The following is a 12,022-nucleotide window of genomic DNA, read 5'->3' as shown; positions in this document are numbered from 1 at the left end:
TGGGTTTCCTTTTTGGTTAGTTGTTGATTTGTTTGTTTAAATTTTTTGTGAGGGGTGGGTGGTATTTGGGTATGGGTTTGCCAGTATTGTGACAGTCATTCTTACTATGCTGGAAAGTCTTTTTCTAAGAAGAAGCTTTTGCAGCATTTCCCAAAGATAGACTCTGGATACGCCTAATCTCTTTGGAAAGTTTATTCCATAGCTGGAGCTCATCGAAAGAGGATGCTTTGTCCCCAGCTCTCACATTCTTCGTCCTGTGCTTTGTGGTCTGCATTCTCCCACAGAAGCTCTGCTGGCTCAGTGATTATAGACTTAAATTTGATCTTTAGTATAGTTGAAGCTTGGTCTGTTTGTTGCTTGAAAGATTAGGACCCAAGCCTTAAAACGGTATTTGAAATTGGGATCTAGTGGAGGGACTTGAGCAACAACCTAATGTGCTCATAGCAGCATAGACTATGGAAAAAGTGAGGAGCTGCATTCTGTACCAGTTGGAGCTTGTCCATTGTGCTCATGTTCACGTACAGTCAATTACAGTAATCCAGCCTCGAGGTAACAAATGCATGGGTCACTGTGCCAAGTCCTCACCTGGGAGGAAGGGATGAAGTTTCCTACTAAGTTGAAAGTGAAATAAGGCATTTTTAGATACTGATGTTACCTGATCTTGCAAGTTTAGCGGGGAGTCAAACAGGATCCCAAGGCTTCACAACACTTTGAATAGGGTTGTATGCCTTCAACAGAACATGGAGACAGTGTATCACTAGTTCTTTAAAACATTTAACCCTTTCTGACCAACATTGCTTTGGTCATGTCTGGGTTCAGATTGTGCCAGCAGCCCTTCATCCTGACAATTTAGTACTGATAATTTCAGCAGTGGTGAATGAGACATATAGTCGTGTCATGCAGTGATGGATTAGCCACTGGGCCTATGGGGCCCATGCCCAAGGGCCTAAGTCAACTAAGCTAACCCAGGCAGGTGGGTGGGGAAAGCCCCAGTGCCCCCCAGCCCCGCTCCCCGGTGACCACACTGGGTGGGCAGGGTGGGCATGGTGGTGGGAGACTCCCCCAGCATCCCCCATCCCCAGCAGCAGCCAGGGGGCTGGGGAAGCCCACAGCACTCCCTGACCTCGAGAGAAGCCGGCTGACCACAGGGAAACACCTAGCGCCCCCTGACCCTCTCCCTGGCAAAAGCCTGGGGTCAGCAAAGGAAGCCCCCAGTCCACCCCTAACCCCATCTCTGGCAGAAGCCAGGGGACAGCAGGAGAAGCCCCAGCATCATAACCCTTCCTGTGGCCCCAGCGTTGGAGGAGCTCTTGCTACCTGCTGCGGCCCCAGGACTGAAGGAGCGCTCGCTATGTGCTGCAGCCTCAGGGCTAGGGGAAGTCTCACTCCCCGCTGCAGCCTGGGGCTGTAGCAGGGAAACAGAGCTTCTCCAGTCTTGGGGCCACGTGGACGAGCAGAATGGGGAGGACCCTGGGTGGAATGGGGCAGGGCCCTGGGGAAGGAGCAGAAAGGGGTGGGGCCATGGGCAGGGTCACATGTGCAGGGGGTAGAATGGGGGTGAGACAACAGGTGGAAGGAGTGGGGAGGGGCCCCCCATTTGCTCTGGCCCAGGGCCCCAGGAAACCTTAATTCGCCTCTGGTGTCATGTGCACATAGTGAGATGTCATGGGCTCAGCAGCCAACAATCTTCCCTAATTGTCTCATGTAGATAGTGAAGGGGGAGTTGAGGTGGGACTAGTATGGATCTCTGTGGGATCCTGCAAATGATGGCCTTTGCGGGTGAAGGGAGGGAGAGGAATGATTGGTGCAAATATAGTTCTAGACCATTTACTGCTGCTATGGCATGTAGAGGATTGGTGATATCTTGCGGTCTACTGTGTTAAAGGCTTCAGAGAGTAGTCCAGCAACGTCAACATGGTGATCTTGCCAGTGTCCACAGCCATGAGGAGTTTCTCTTTGAGTGACTGTCAAGGTTCCTCCCCCACTCTGAACTCTAGGGTACAGATGTGGGGACCTGCATGAAAAACCTCCTAAGCTTATCTTTACCAGCTTAGGTCAAAACTTCCCCAAGGTACAAAGTATTCCACCCGTGGTCCTTGGAATGGCCGCTACCACCACCAAACTAATACTGGTTACTGGGGAAGAGCTGTTTGGACGCGTCTTTCCCCCCAAAATACTTCCCAAAACCCTGCACCCCACTTCCTGGACAAGGTTTGGTAAAAAGCCTCACCAATTTGCCTAGGTGACTACAGACCCAGACCCTTGGATCTTAAGAACAATGAACAATCCTCCCAACACTTGCACCCCCCCTTTCCTGGGAAATGTTGGATAAAAAGCCTCACCAATTTGCATAGGTGACCACAGACCCAAACCCTTGGATCTGAGAACAATGAAAAAGCATTCAGTTTTTTACAAGAAAACTTTTAATAGAAAATAGAAGTAAATAGAAATAAAGAAATCCCCCCTGTAAAATCAGGATGGTAGATATCTTACAGGGTAATTAGATTAAAAAAACATAGAGAACCCCTCTAGGCAAAACCTTAAGTTACAAAAAAGATACACAGACAGAAATAGTTATTCTATTCAGCACAATTCTTTTCTCAGCCATTTAAAGAAATCATAATCTAACACATACCTAGCTAGATTACTTACTAAAAGTTCTAAGACTCCATTCCTGGTCTATCCCTGGCCAAGCACAGCATACAGACTGACACAGACCCTTTGTTTCTCTCCCTCCTCCCAGCTTTTGAAAGTATCTTGTCCCCTCATTGGTCATTTTGGTCAGGTGCCAGCGAGGTTACCTTTAGCTTCTTAACCCTTTACAGGTGAGAGGAGCTTTCCCCTGGCCAGGAGGGATTTCAAAGGGGTTTACCCTTCCCTTTATATTTATGACACGCCCCCCAAATCTCAGCTAGGGTGAAACACTGGCTGGGATTTCTTCCTGGAGCTCTAGGAAAAACAGAGTTAATAAGACACATGCATCTCTAAATATACTACCAAGTACATAAAGACTAACAATATTTTCCACATCTCAAGGACGATTTTAACCAGTTGATTCTGGGAAACTTTCACGGGAGAGTGCATCAGCCACTTTGTTAGAAGCTCCTGAGATGTGTTGGATGTCGAAATCAAAATCTTGGAGAGCTAAACTCCACCGAAGAAGTTTTTTGTTAGTTTCTTTGACAGCGTGAAGCCACTTCAGTGCAGCATGGTCGGTTTGCAGGTGGAAACGCCGTCCCCAAACATATGGGCGTAGCTTTTCCAGAGCGTAGACAATGGCATAACATTCTTTTTCAGTGACTGACCAGTTGCTTTCCCTCTCAGACAGTTTTTTGCTGAGAAACACTACAGGGTGGAATTCTTGATCAGGTCCTTTCTGCATTAAAACTGCTCCCACACCACGCTCGGATGCATCTGTGGTTACTAGGAACGGTTTGTCAAAGTCTGGGGCCCTTAGTACAGGGTCAGACATGAGTGTCGCTTTAAGCTTGTTAAAGGCCTTCTGACACTTTCCGGTCCACTGAACAGCATTTGGCTGTTTCTTTTTGGTTAGGTCTGTCAGTGGGGCAGCGATTTGGCTGTAGTGCGGTACAAATCGTCTGTAATAACCGGCCAAGCCTAAGAAGGATTGAACCTGTTTCTTTGACTTTGGGACAGGCCACTTTTGGATAGCATCCACTTTGGCCTGTAGGGGGCTGATAGTTCCTTGACCCACCTGGTGTCTAAGGTAAGTCACTCTGTTTAGGCCTATTTGACACTTCTTAGCCTTAACAGTTAGTCCTGCCTCCCTTATGCACTCAAGGACTTTTTGTAGATGTTCCAGGTGGTCTGCCCAGGAATCCGAAAATATGGCCACATCGTCAAGGTAGGCGACTGCATATTCTCCTAATCCCGCTAGGAGACCATCTACAAGTCTTTGGAAAGTGGCGGGTGCATTTCGCAGCCCGAAAGGGAGTACATTAAATTCATACAACCCGAGATGTGTGATGAAGGCTGACCTTTCCTTGGCAGATTCATCTAGCGGTACCTGCCAGTACCCCTTGGTTAAGTCCAAGGTAGAGATGAACTGGGCCCGTCCCAGTTTCTCTAATAGTTCATCTGTGCGGGGCATTGGATAGTTGTCTGGGCGAGTTACAGCATTTAGTTTACGGTAGTCCACGCAAAAACGTATTTCCCCATCTGGTTTGGGAACTAGAACCACTGGAGATGCCCATGCACTTTCAGAGAGGCGGATTACACCCATCTGTAACATATCCTGGATCTCCCGTTCTATAGCAGTTTTAGCTTGAGGAGACACCCGGTAAGGTTGGACCCTAATTGGGTGAGCATTACCTGTGTCAATGGAGTGGTATGCCCGTTCAGTCAGTCCTGGGGTGGCTGAGAACGTTGGCGCGTAGCTAGTGCACAGCTCCTGGATCTGCTGTCGCTGCATACGCCCAAGGGTCATGGAGAGGTTCACCTCTTCCACACCACCAGCACATTTCCCTTCATAGTAGACACCTTCAGGCCACTCAGCATCATCTTCTCCCTGGGCTGTAAACTGACAAACCTTTAATTCTCTGGAATAAAAGGGCTTTAGAGAATTAATATGGTACACCTTAGGCTTTCGGTTGGAGGTGGGGAATGCTATGAGATAATTAACAGCTCCCAGGCGCTCCTGGACCATGAATGGCCCTTCCCACGATGCTTCCATTTTATGGGCCTGGAGCGCCCTTAAGACCATGACCTGGTCTCCTACTTTGAAGGAACGCTCTCTGGCATGTTTATCATACCAGGCTTTTTGCTCTTTTTGAGCATCCTGTAAGTTTTCTTTAGCAAGGGCTAAAGAGGTTCGGAGGGTGTTTTGTAGGTTGGTTACAAAGTCCAGAATGTTAGTTCCTGGAGAAGGTGTAAATCCCTCCCATTGCTGCTTCACCAACTGCAATGGCCCCTTAACCTCACGGCCATATACAAGTTCAAATGGGGAAAACCCTAAACTGGGATGTGGTACAGCTCTGTAGGCAAAGAGCAACTGCTGCAACACTAGGTCCCAATCATTGGAGTGCTCATTTACGAATTTACGTATCATGGCCCCCAAAGTTCCATTAAACTTCTCCACCATGCCATTTGTTTGATGGTGGTAAGGAGTGGCAACCAAGTGATTTACCCCATGAGCTTCCCAAAGGTTCCTGCCAGGAAATTAGTCCCTGCATCGGTGAGGATGTCGGAGGGCCAACCTACCCTGGCAAAAATGTCTGCTAGTGCCTGGCACACACTTTTAGCCCTGGTGTTGCTTAGAGCTACTGCTTCCGGCCATTGGGTGGCAAAATCCATGAAAGTCAGTATGTACTGCTTTCCTCTGGGTGTCTTTTTCGGAAAAGGACCCAGAATATCCACAGCTACTCGCTGAAATGGAACTTCAATGATGGGGAGTGGCTGGAGAGGGGCTTTGACCTGGTCTTGGGGTTTTCCCACTCTTTGGCACACCTCACAAGACTGGACATAGGTAGAAACATCCTTGCCCATTCCCTCCCAGTGGAATGATCCCCCCAAACGGTCTTTGGTCCTGTTCACCCCAGCATGGCCACTAGGGTGATCGTGGGCTAAGCTCAAGAGCTTGGCCCGGTATTTAGTTGGAACTACCAACTGTCTCTGAGGATGCCAGTCTTCCTGGTGTCCACCAGAAAGAGTTTCCTTGTATAAAAGTCCTCTTTCTACAACAAACCTGGATCGATTAGAAGAGCTGAGAGGCGGTGGGTTGCTCCGTGCCGCCGTCCAAGCTCTCTGGAGGCTTTCATCTGCTTCCTGTTCGGTTTGGAACTGTTCCCTTGATGCTGGGGACATCAGTTCCTCATTGGATTGTGGACCTAGGCTTGGTCCCTCTGGAAGCGATATAGGGGATGGAGCTGTTTCTGTTGACTGTGAACCGCTCTCCGCTGGTGCACTAGGTTGGGATTCAGGCTCCGGCTGAGCCTCTTGTGTAGGGTTATCGGCTGCTGCCAGTTCAGGTTCGGTGGGGCCCTCTGGTGTTGAGGTTGCAAGTACTGGATTCAGTGCTGGCACGGGGTCTGGTGTTGGTTGTTCGGCTGGTTCCGGTTCTGGGACTGGTTCCGTCTGGGTCTCTGGGACTGGATCCACTACTGCTGTTGCAGACCTTGGCCTGGGGTCCGGGTCCATCACCTCTGACTGGGTCCTGATAGAAGTTTCCGGAACAGAGCTAGGCCTCACGGCTTGTTTAGCCTGGCTGCGGGTGACCATTCCCACCCTCTTGGCCTGCTTCACATGATTGGCCAAGTCTTCCCCCAACAGCATGGGGATGGGATAATCATCATAGACTGCAAAAGTCCACATTCCTGACCAGCCCTTGTACTGGACAGGCAACTTGGCTGTAGGCAAATTGAAAGAGTTGGACTTGAAGGGTTGAATCGTCACTTGGATCTCTGGGTTGATTAAATTGGGGTCCACTAAGGAAGCATGGATAGCTGACACTTGTGCTCCGGTGTCCCTCCACGCGGTGACCTTCTTCCCGCCCACACTCACAGTTTCCCTCCGCTCCAAGGGTATCTGGGAGGTATCTGGGCCTGTGGACCTCTGGTGTGATTCCGGTGCAATGAACTGTAATCTGTTGGGGTTCTTGGGGCAGTTGGCCTTTACATGCCCCAGCTCGTTACATTTAAAACATCGTCCAGCTGACGGGTCACTGGGGCGAGGAGGGTTGCTGGAGAACGGGGTGGCAGGACGATAAGGGGTCTGGAGGGTTCTTTGGGAGGTAGGTGGGGCCTTGGGCGGCCCCCGGTAATAGGGTGTGGTCTGGGGTGGTCCCTTCTGGTCTCCGCTCCAACTGCGACCAGTTTTCTTCTTCTCTGCCACCTCCACCCATCTGGCTCCAATCTCTCCTGCCTCGATTACAGTTTTGGGTTTCCCATCTAGGATGTATCTTTCTATTTCCTCAGGAACACCCTCTAAGAATTGTTCCATTTGCATTAGGAAGGGCAAATTTACTGGAGATTCAACACTTGCTCCTGATATCCAGGCATCCCAATGTTTCACAATGTGGTAGGCATGTCGGGTAAATGACATGTCTGGTTTCCACCTTAGGGCTCTGAACCTCCGACGAGACTGCTCGGGTGTTATCCCCATTCTGACTCTCGCCTTGGATTTAAACAGTTCATACTTGTTCATGTGTTCTTTAGGCATTTCAGCTGCCACCTCAGCTAAGGGTCCACTGAGCTGCGGCCTCAGCTCTACCATGTATTGGTCAGTAGAGATGTTGTACCCAAGGCAGGCCCTTTCGAAGTTTTCTAGGAAGGCCTCAGTATCATCGCCTGCCTTGTAGGTGGGGAACTTTCTGGGATGGGAAGTGGTACTTGGAGAAGGATTACTAGGGTTTGTTGGGATATTCTGCTGAGCCTTTATCTTCTCCATCTCCTCCACATACTTCCTCTCTTTTTCCTTCTCCTCCAGTTCTTTGTCCCTCGCTTCCATAGCTCTCCTGTGAGCAGCCGCTTGGTGTTGTTCTGCTTCTCTCGCTGCCTCCCTTTCTTGTTCCTTCTTCAGCCGCATGAGTTCTATCTGTCTTTCATGTTCCCTTTGTCTTTCCTCAGCCTGAAATTTGGCTAATTCCAGCTGTAGTCGAGCTGAGGATTTGGTCATTCTAACCTCTCTGTTTTTAACTAACTTTACACCCGAGGTTTAGAAATAAACAAAAAAAAACTTGGCTGTAAAATTTTGCTGTGCTGGAATAGAATACCTATTCTCTGATAGTGATTGTCAGCCTACAGAAAAAGACAATTCCCTTGTCTCTGCTCTGGGCCCAAATTAAAGCAAAAAACCTCCAACTACTTGGAAACCTGCTTACCCAGCCCAAAGAAAAAAAAATTCCTTTTCAAACCTGTGCTCCTTGTAAAACAAAAAAATTAAAATCCTAAAAAAAAAAACCCTGCCACTTTTGTCTCCAGGCAAATGGGTAGAGCACACACCCCCTATTTACTTTTAGGAAGGAAAAAAAAAAAAAACCTCTGGGTTGGAAGACTGTGAATTTCCCTGCAGGAGTTAAGTACCCTGCCTCCAGGCAAAGAAAACCTGCAATTCACAAGATAATCCCCTTTTGTCTCTGCTTGGCCACAAAGCAGAGAAAAACAATCTGCTTTCAGTTTCAACTGCTTTCCAAGGGAAAAAAAAATTCCTTTTTAAAATCTGTATTTCTAGTTCAAAAAATCTCAACTGGATCTCAAAATGATTTCAGGTTAATCCCACCACTATGCCACCATGTCAAGGTTCCTCCCCCACTCTGAACTCTAGGGTACAGATGTGGGGACCTGCATGAAAAACCTCCTAAGCTTATCTTTACCAGCTTAGGTCAAAACTTCCCCAAGGTACAAAGTATTCCACCCGTGGTCCTTGGAATGGCCGCTACCACCACCAAACTAATACTGGTTACTGGGGAAGAGCTGTTTGGACGCGTCTTTCCCCCCAAAATACTTCCCAAAACCCTGCACCCCACTTCCTGGACAAGGTTTGGTAAAAAGCCTCACCAATTTGCCTAGGTGACTACAGACCCAGACCCTTGGATCTTAAGAACAATGAACAATCCTCCCAACACTTGCACCCCCCCTTTCCTGGGAAATGTTGGATAAAAAGCCTCACCAATTTGCATAGGTGACCACAGACCCAAACCCTTGGATCTGAGAACAATGAAAAAGCATTCAGTTTTTTTACAAGAAAACTTTTAATAGAAAATAGAAGTAAATAGAAATAAAGAAATCCCCCTGTAAAATCAGGATGGTAGATATCTTACAGGGTAATTAGATTAAAAAAACATAGAGAACCCCTCTAGGCAAAACCTTAAGTTACAAAAAAGATACACAGACAGAAATAGTTATTCTATTCAGCACAATTCTTTTCTCAGCCATTTAAAGAAATCATAATCTAACACATACCTAGCTAGATTACTTACTAAAAGTTCTAAGACTCCATTCCTGGTCTATCCCTGGCCAAGCACAGCATACAGACTGACACAGACCCTTTGTTTCTCTCCCTCCTCCCAGCTTTTGAAAGTATCTTGTCCCCTCATTGGTCATTTTGGTCAGGTGCCAGCGAGGTTACCTTTAGCTTCTTAACCCTTTACAGGTGAGAGGAGCTTTCCCCTGGCCAGGAGGGATTTCAAAGGGGTTTACCCTTCCCTTTATATTTATGACAGTGACATAGGAATGTCTTTGTGCTGTGCCTGGTTTAAAACTCAATTGTGATGCTTCCGGAATGTTGGCTGGTGTCATGTGTACCTGGAATTTAGTGGTACTGTAACTACTTTTCCAATTATTTTGCCCAGGAATGGAAGGTTGGAGATGTCTCCGGCATTGAAGGATGGCTTCTAGCCCTGCCATACTTCCACAGCTTTGTTCAGCAGAGGCACTCAAAATAGATCCCCTGTCGTTGTTAAAGAAATGTAGTGGCTGGTTCCAGAACTTACTCCTCACCTTGGGCTGAAGTAGCCCAAATTTGGTGACCTTCCAAGCATGCTGTAAAAAGGCACCTGTTAGATAGATTCCTGTTTTGCAGAGGGCTGAGGATATACTTCCCACAATAAAAACTAGATTTGTAGATGGATGGATGGCTGAGTTCCTCTTGAGTGATCAATTAATCTCTTATATTGTTGGCTTGTCTTTTCTCACACTATGTGTATGTTGGATTTCAGACCATCCCCTAGGGATGTGCTTTTGGGCTGTCTTCCACATTAGGGAGATCAATTCTCTGTAGTGCTGTGTGTTGGAATAATATTAAAGATGGGTTCATCCAATTCAAAGGTAAAGTCTTCCCAGTTAGTCTTTCTGATATTGAATCTCAGAATGTACTTTCAAAAAGAAGAGGAGTACTTGTGGCACCTTAGAGACTAACAAATTTATTTGAGCATAAGCTTTCGTGAGTACAGCTCACCTCATCGGATGCTCACGAAAGCTCATGCTCAAATAAATTTGTTAGTCTCTAAGGTGCCACAAGTACTCCTTTTCTTTTTGTGAATACAGACTAACACGGCTGCTACTCTGAAACCTGTCAGAATGTACTTTGTTTTTTTCTGGATTGTACTGCAGCCTCTATTGTCATTTGCTCTGGTTTATTCTGCAGTCTTGGCATCGCTGCCATAACCTCCCTTCCGAAGTTGCCTGCGTTTTCAGAGGTGACAAAGGTGAGGTCAGAAATGTACCTCTTTTTCCATTGTGAACTTGGGAAATTACATTTATACTTGAAGTCAGAGCAAGGTCAAGTTGATAGTTGCTGCCCACTTCTCAACTTCTTTCCCAGACGGTGATATGACTGTTACAATCTCCATTGACAAGGAGAAAGTCAGTTGGCCATAAAAACTGTTCATGCTGGTTTGTTAGCAGAAACTACTGCTTTTTGATAAAGTTCAGTCATGGTAAGTTCCATTATACCAGGATGTTTCACCAGACTTTTTTCACATAGAAGTATTGTGCTGCATAGATGTTGCTTTTAATGTTTGCAGCAATAAACATGCCAGGGACAGTTGGTGCTGATGCCTCTTGCAAGCACATAATGTCTGCTTTCATGCCAGATTGAATGTCAGCCTTCCGTACAGAGAATCCCTCCACTCTGAAATTGACAATTTCAGAGCCTTTGGCTGAGGCTCTGAAAGGGGAAGTTTATGTTGACAACGATGTCTGTCTGCTATTACAGGCTTGGTGTGTACTGTCAGATGTGCTCTCTTCTATAGTTACTTGCAATGGGAGATTAATAGGGGTCACAACATGAACATACCTGACTCTGCTCAACCTACAAGCTATAGAAGCAGATGATAATGGGTAGAATAGCACCAATAATGGAAGGACAGCTGACTGATGACCAAGCCACTTTCACTAGGACGTTCATGCTTTTGCCATGCTGCAAATCTAACTCAATACATTGAAGATTACTTAGAAATCTGAAAAATTACAGGCTGTGTTTGTTGATCTGTTGACTGTTCAATAATCAAGGATTGGGGGTGGGGTTAGGTCAGGATGGCTGCTTAGAAAAGTCTATGGTGTACTCAGCAGAAGGATTGCTCCAAGATTCAGTGTTATCCCCCTTGCTGTTTAATGTCTTCACAGACAACAACCAGAATTCCCCGATATGCAAAGATTCATTTATGTAGATGATCTTTTCATCACCACCCAGTCAGAGAGATTTGAGGACGTTGAGCAGCTAGGGATGTCTGTACTTGAGTGTACTTGGAAAAGACTGTGCTATCACACACAGTTCTTGAATGGCAACCTTGTCAAGACATTAATGTATGTTTTCCATCTGAAACACCCCCAGGCCAAGCAAAAGCTCCATATATTATGAAATGATACAACCCTTGAGCACTATGAACATCCGTTGGACCTTGGGGGCACATTAGACCAGACACTGTCATTCAAAGAGTACATCAATACGTTGAAAAAAAATGAACCCCAGGAACTGTGTTCTCCAGAAACTGCCCAACACAAAATGAGAAGCTGACCCTAAAACACTGTGAGCAACCAGTTTTGCCTTGTGTTACTCAGTTTCGGAGTACTGTGCCTCAGTGGTCTTGCTCACACCATGTGCATAAAATTGATACTGAACTCAGTAAATCCTGTAGGATCATCACAGGGACTTTGAAAAAAAAATCTTCCATACTGTCGCTATACTGCCTTGCAGGGATTGCACAACCTTCAGTGAGGCACGATGCCTTCATTAAAAAGGAGAGACAAAAATAGATGCATGTTCCAAGACATGCTCTTCATGGACATATTCCACCACACAAGTGTGGCTGAAGTACAAAAAGAGCTCTGCCTCTGAAAATTACTTATCCCAAAATACCATTGTGGAAAGCTACAGAGTTACAAAATGGCAGGAAAAGCCAATGATCTTGAAGAACCTGGTTCCTTCAGAACAACCCCCCCCCCAGGCACTGACCTCAAGGAACTGTTTTTTTCTAAATCCAGTGAGAGATGGGGTGGCAAAGGCCAGTGACAATATGTCTGAGTGGAAGCTGAGGAATGACCCTAGGTGTGAATGTGGGGAGCCT

Source organism: Eretmochelys imbricata, chromosome 1, assembly GCF_965152235.1.
Source record: "Eretmochelys imbricata isolate rEreImb1 chromosome 1, rEreImb1.hap1, whole genome shotgun sequence".
Classification (NCBI taxonomy): Eukaryota; Metazoa; Chordata; order Testudines; family Cheloniidae; genus Eretmochelys; species Eretmochelys imbricata.
Note: the sequence above shows the minus strand (reverse complement) of the source record.